At 40.7% G+C, this 6,000-nt stretch overlaps 1 protein-coding gene across 1 annotated transcript in view; it reads left to right on the top strand.

Moving 5' to 3' along the window:
• Positions 1–5,615: 5,615 nt before the first annotated feature.
• Armc1 (armadillo repeat containing 1) overlaps positions 5,616–6,000 on the top strand; it is a 44,023-nt gene continuing 43,638 nt past the window's right edge. Inside the window, exon 1 of the mRNA NM_001106425.2 lies at positions 5,616–5,803. The gene's annotated coding sequence lies outside the window, so the exon portion shown is untranslated. The remainder of the gene's footprint in view (positions 5,804–6,000) is intronic.

Raw genomic sequence — 6,000 nt, 5'->3', positions numbered from 1 at the left:
CCTCTGCCTCTTGGGTGCAAAAAACATTTTTTTTAAAAAAGCAAGCCAATGTGTCTTTTTTTAAAAAGCTCCCTGTATTGTTTAAATCACCTGACCGCTGTGCCTCATGTCTAGGTTGTATGTTGTTGTCCTTAAGGGCCAGGCATGGTGAATATGCCTATAATTTTAGCACTTATGAAGCTGTGGCAAGAATATCACAAGTTTGAGGCCAGTCTAAGCTATCCAATGAAAATAAAGATTATATGAAGATTTGAGTTTTAATTCACCTAGAAGTTTTTGGGAAAAGGATGTATATATTAAAATCTATTTTCATTTATATGGCCAGCTGGAACCTCTATGTATCTTTATTTCTCATGATTTAACAATTTATATTTGTGTGCTTTAAATATATATGATAATACATAGAACTTAAGACTAGAATTTGTGAGTGAATACATATTTCAGAGCTATGGGCTCAATTTTTTTTAACTTGTATTTTAGAGACAGGGTCTCCTGTGGCCCAGATTGGCCTCAAACCTACCACATAGCAGAGGATGGCCTTGAACTCCCGATCCTCCTGACTCAATTTACCAAGTCCTAAGAAAATCAAAAGGGTTGTTTAACATGTAAGAAAGAAAGCAGGAAAGCAACCCAAGGCACAGTTGCCTTAATAAAATAATCAAGCAAAACAACAACAACAAAAAATTACTTTGGAGTAAATTTAACCACAGAAGCAAAAAAAAAAAAGTTAAACTTTTTCAAAAAAGAAACTGAAGAAGACCCATTCATCACCATGCTCATGGATTGGAAGAATGAACATTGTGAAAATGGCTATTTTACAAAATAACCCCCATCAAAATTTCAAAGCTCTCTGGTTAGAGGGCTCAGCGGGGAAACATGTTTCTTGTGAAGACTACACAGCTAACTTGATTCTTGCAATAAGCATGGAAGCGTGCACGCTCCCACGTGTGCGTACACACACACACACACACACACACACACACACACAGAGCCATTTGTCACATAAATTGAAAAGTAATATTAAAATTTATTTGGAAGCCCAAAAGAAACCATAGAATGAAACTAATCTTGAGCAAAAAGAATTATGTCAGGGGCATCATGACACCTGATTCTGAGTTACAGTATGGAACACAGTAACAGAAACAGCTTGGTATTAGAAAAACAAGCAAACAACCCCCACCTCCAAAAACCCCCAACCATCCCTGCTTAAAAAGAACATCCAAAAAAACAAGAAACAAAACAAACATTCAGATAGATTGAGCAAGAATACATGATCCAGATATAAACCAGCACAGCTATAACCACCTGACTTTGGTAAAACAAAACAAAACATACATTGGAGAAAAGTCAGCCTGCTTAACCAGTAGTGCTAGAAAAATCAGATAGTTTGTATTTGCTTGGCCCCGGGAATGACACTATTAGGAGGTGTGGCCCTTTTGGAGTAGATGTGCCACTGTGGGTGTGGGCTTTAAGACCCTCATCCTAGCCTCCCAGAAGCCAGTGTTCTGCTAGCAGCCTTCAGATGAAGATGTAGAGCTCTCAACAGCACCTGCACCATGCCTGCCTGGGCACTGCCATGCTCCTGCCTGGTTGATAATAGACTGAACCTCTGAACCTGTAAGTCAACTCCTTACAGTTGGAGTTGGGGATGACATTGTCCAGCATCAGTGGGAAGAAAAGCCCTTGGTCCTGTGATGACTTGTTTCCCCAATGTCAGGTAATGCCAGGGTGTTGAGGTTGGAGTGGGTGGGAATGAGAGCATCCTCATGGAGACGGGGTGGGGGGGGTAAGGGGGTAAGGGAGAGGTGGGAAAGGAGATAACATTTGAAATGTAAATACATAAAATATCCAAGAAAAATAAAATTATTTTTTAAAAACACACACATGTATTTTGTGCCAGCAGCAATGTCCCATCTGTTTTTGCTAATAAAAAAAAAAAAAGTTGCCTTGGTCATGGTATCTGTTCACAGCAGTAAATCCCTAACTAAGATAGATATGCACATATAAAAGCATGAAACTACTTATCTTTCATACAGCGTAAAAATCAACTCTGAACAGATGAAGTTGATTCAAGACTTGAATCTTGAACAAGATTTAAGACTTTGAAACTATTAGAGGAAAAGGTAAGCAAAAAGACATCCAGACATAAGCATAGGCAAGGGCTTTCTAATAGGGTCCCAGTTGCTCAGGACATAATTCCAGTAACTGACAAATAAGAGCCCATGAGAGTGAAAGGCTCCTATGCTGCAAAGGAAATTCTTAATAAAGAACACCCAACAGAATAGGATAACATCTTTGCCAGCTATACATCTGCCAGAGGATTAATATCCAGACTATACAATGAACTAAAAGAAAAAACCCGAACAAGAACAGCTCACAATTACTTACTAAATGGGCGAATGGAAATGAGCAGTCTACAAAATGAAATACAGGAGAGACCTGAATAACAACATGTGAGAAGTGTAAATCAAAACCAATCTGAGATTCTATTGTACTCCAATTAGAAGGGCAGAAAACTAATCCTGGCAAGGATGTGGATGAAAGGGAACTCTTATTCACAGCTGTTGACCTGTAAACTAGCCTGGAATCTATGGAAATCGGTATGGAAGTTTCCAATAAACTATACATCAATTGAATATATAATCCAAGCTATGCCGTTCCTGTGTATTTAGCTGAAGGACACCAAGATAACCTATCTAAGAGACATTTGCACACTACTATTTAATATACTACTGTCCGTGATTGCTAAATGATGTCGCCAAGTCACCCGGATGAAGAAATTGTTGCATGCACATACAGTGGAATCTTTTCAGCCATAAAGGATAAAGTTATATTGTTTGTAGAAAAACACATAACTGGGAACGATCATCTTACATTAATTAAGCCAGTGTCAGAAAGGTAAATATCATATTTTCTTTGATTTGTGGTTCCTATGGCTGCTGGCTAGTCTTGTGTCAACTTGTCAAACACACTAATAGAGTTATCTGAAAGCAAGAAACCTTAATTGAGAAACATGCCTCCATAAGACTCGGCTGTAAGGCATTTCCTTAATTAGTCATTGATGGGGGCGGGCCCAGCCCATTGTGGGTGGTTCCACCTTCGGGCTAGTGGTCCTGGGTTTAAAAGAAAGCAGGCTGAGTAACCAGCACCCCTCCACAGTCTCTGTATCAGCTCTTTCCTCTGGGATCCTCCCTGTTTGAGTTCCTGTCCTGTTTTCCTATAATAATGAAAATCCTTCCCTCCCAAACTTGCTTTTTGGTCATGGTGTTTCACTGCAGCAATAGAGACCCAAAGACACCAGATTTTATATAATCACATAAAATCATGAATGCATACAGGACATGAGAGTAGAAGTGAAATTGTTTGGGGGAGCAAGCAGGATAATGGGAAGGGGTAACAAAAAGAGATAGAGGAAATGGATGGAAGGGTAATATAATCTGTACCTGTAAGAAAATCAAAAACAAGATTAAAAATTTCAAAAATGAAAAAGGATTATCCAATCGTAAAATGCCAGAAGCTGCTGCTCTTCGAGCACTGTGACTGAGCTCTTTAAAGGGCTGCTTTTCCTTCACTTTTAACCATAGCTAAGCCTGTCTCTGGCACGGTGTTGGTATTCAAAAGACAACTGTTAAATAAAACTACCAGGATCTGAATATTGTCTTAAGCAACAGCAGTTAAGAAACTTTATATTCCAGCCTACCCTGTGGCAAGATATCTAAGACCCAAGCGAGGAGTCATCGTGGTAGGTAGCACAACTTCTTAGGTGTCAAGTTCAGACACTTTTAAACCAGGAATGTGAATTCATAAAAACTTAAAAGACTCCCTGAGGCTTGTAATCCATTCACAGGAGTTTAGGAAGCACTAATTAATTTTTTGTTAAGGCTTCCTTTGCCTTTTCGTTTCAAGCCATCTTTTCTTGGTAATGGCATTTTGCAGAAAGGTTAGACTCTGTAGAGCTTTAATGGCGTAAGTGTGAATACATTCAGTTTCAGATGGTGAACTTCCAATATCTAATGACTTTGTGAAACATATTTTCACCGACAAGCTCAAATTAATTACTAATTCTGAGAATGCTATGTGTCTTTTCCTAAGGTGCAGATTAACATTAGCAAAAATAATGAATTTACCTTTCTGGGTTACTGAGTCATCTTTTATTAGAATGTTGGGCAATTCTTCACTTACTCAACCAGATAGGTTGTGCTTGACTGGATATGCCCCTTGGACTTAGTGTATTGACTTTTTTCCCCCCTGCTTTCTACATTCACTGTTTTTAATTTAGGCTCAATGTTCTCCTACCACCAATCCCTTTCTTGGCTTTGTGAATAAAGTACACAGACTTGTTTTTGCCCATAGGTAAGATACTATTTTGCTCTTGTTTTCATTTTGGGTTTATAATAATAAGATAAGGGAACATTAAGAAACTCAAGAGATGGACTTTTTTTTTTTTTTTAAGTTTCTTCGAAGCTCCAGTTAGCTTAAACTGGGTTTGAATTTGAAATGATCTACCTTCAGCCTTTAACCTACTTAGTGATCAGATTTCGTCCTGGCGATCTGGGTTTATAAATCCACTTACAAAGTATTGGAGATAATAGCGCAGAGTACAGTCTGGTATAATGTCTTCCACACTCTTTCCAAGTTAAAGTCCTTTCTTTCTTTTTTTAAAATTTATTTATTTATATGAGCACACTGTCACTTTCTTCAGACGCACCGAAGAAATCAGCTCCTGTTACAGATGTTTCTGAGCCACCATGGGAATTCAGGACCACTTGGAAGTGCAGTCAGTGCTATTTACTAACCGCTGAGCCATCTCATCAGCCCTAAAGCCCTTTCAAATTCCTTCCAACAACAAGAGTAACAACAGAAGCTCTGAAACTTTAATATGTGAGCAACACGTCAGAGTCAGATTGTAAAGAGAAAATCAAAGAATGTGATGGAAGCATTATTTTCAGAATAGCCTGTGAGATTTGGATTACAATACCAGAAATAATTTGGAAAGGAAAACATATCCAGAGCAATTCCTCAGTAACTACTATCGATAAAACAAGTATGTCTCTACTTTGATAAATAGAAAGCAGCATTATCAAAACTTCATGATGAACTGGAGAAACTTCTCTGAACAGAAGTCCCTTACAAGAAAAAAGACAAAATTCTTTCCAATGTCAAGTCACTTCAACCAACTCAGTAAAAGCACTTCGCACCTGTAGCTTTGCTAGAAAGCGGCACTGACAAGAAATGAACGAAATCCAGAGACATTAGAGTGCCGACGTTCATAGTAAAAACTCAACTAAAACGTCTGAAGATTCTGGGTAAACACAGATGCGGATGAAGGGTTACAGGTTGTTTTATTAGACCTGGGAAACTAGCTGACTGTGGACTGTTTGGTTTGAATTTCTGAACACAGAAGAAGCTCTTCCTGCCGCGGGAACCCTGGGAATTGTAGTCGCGGAACCGCGATGGATATAAATTTGTTTAGCACTCTCTGGACGGCGAGCCCTTGGGTCCAATTCAGTGTTCTGGGTCCTCATAGGTCCCGTCTAGTTCACCAATGAGCGACCAGGTTTGAAAATATCCCTTCTCTGATTGGTTGTCTTTCCTCACGTTGCTGCATTCTCAGCCAATGGGTTGATAAAGCCAGCAGAGGTGACAGGGTCACCGCGGAGCCTTCAGCAGCTCCGCCGCCAGCGACTCAGCCCTGTGGTTCTTTGAGTCAGGCCGCGGGTCAGGGTTTTCGCCGCCGGTCGTCCGCCGTGGTGGGTGCGGCTCTGATGCTGCGGCAGGCTCCGGACGCCCGGAGCTCTGGAGGGTACGTAGCCCGGGCCGAGGTGGGGCCGAGGGGCCGCTGCTGCGCGGGCTCTCCACCGCGCCCGCCTCCTGCCGGCATCCCGCGGGCTGCCTCTGTAGGTTCCGGACGCTTGCTCTTCTCCCCGCCTCCTATTTTGACCAGCCAGCCGGCCCTAATCATAGCGGCTGTCCACGTCTCGGTATTCTTTCTGTATACCC

Source organism: Rattus norvegicus, chromosome 2, assembly GCF_036323735.1.
Source record: "Rattus norvegicus strain BN/NHsdMcwi chromosome 2, GRCr8, whole genome shotgun sequence".
NCBI lineage: Eukaryota > Metazoa > Chordata > Mammalia > Rodentia > Muridae > Rattus > Rattus norvegicus.
Note: the sequence above shows the minus strand (reverse complement) of the source record. Positions and strands in the feature narration are given on the sequence as shown.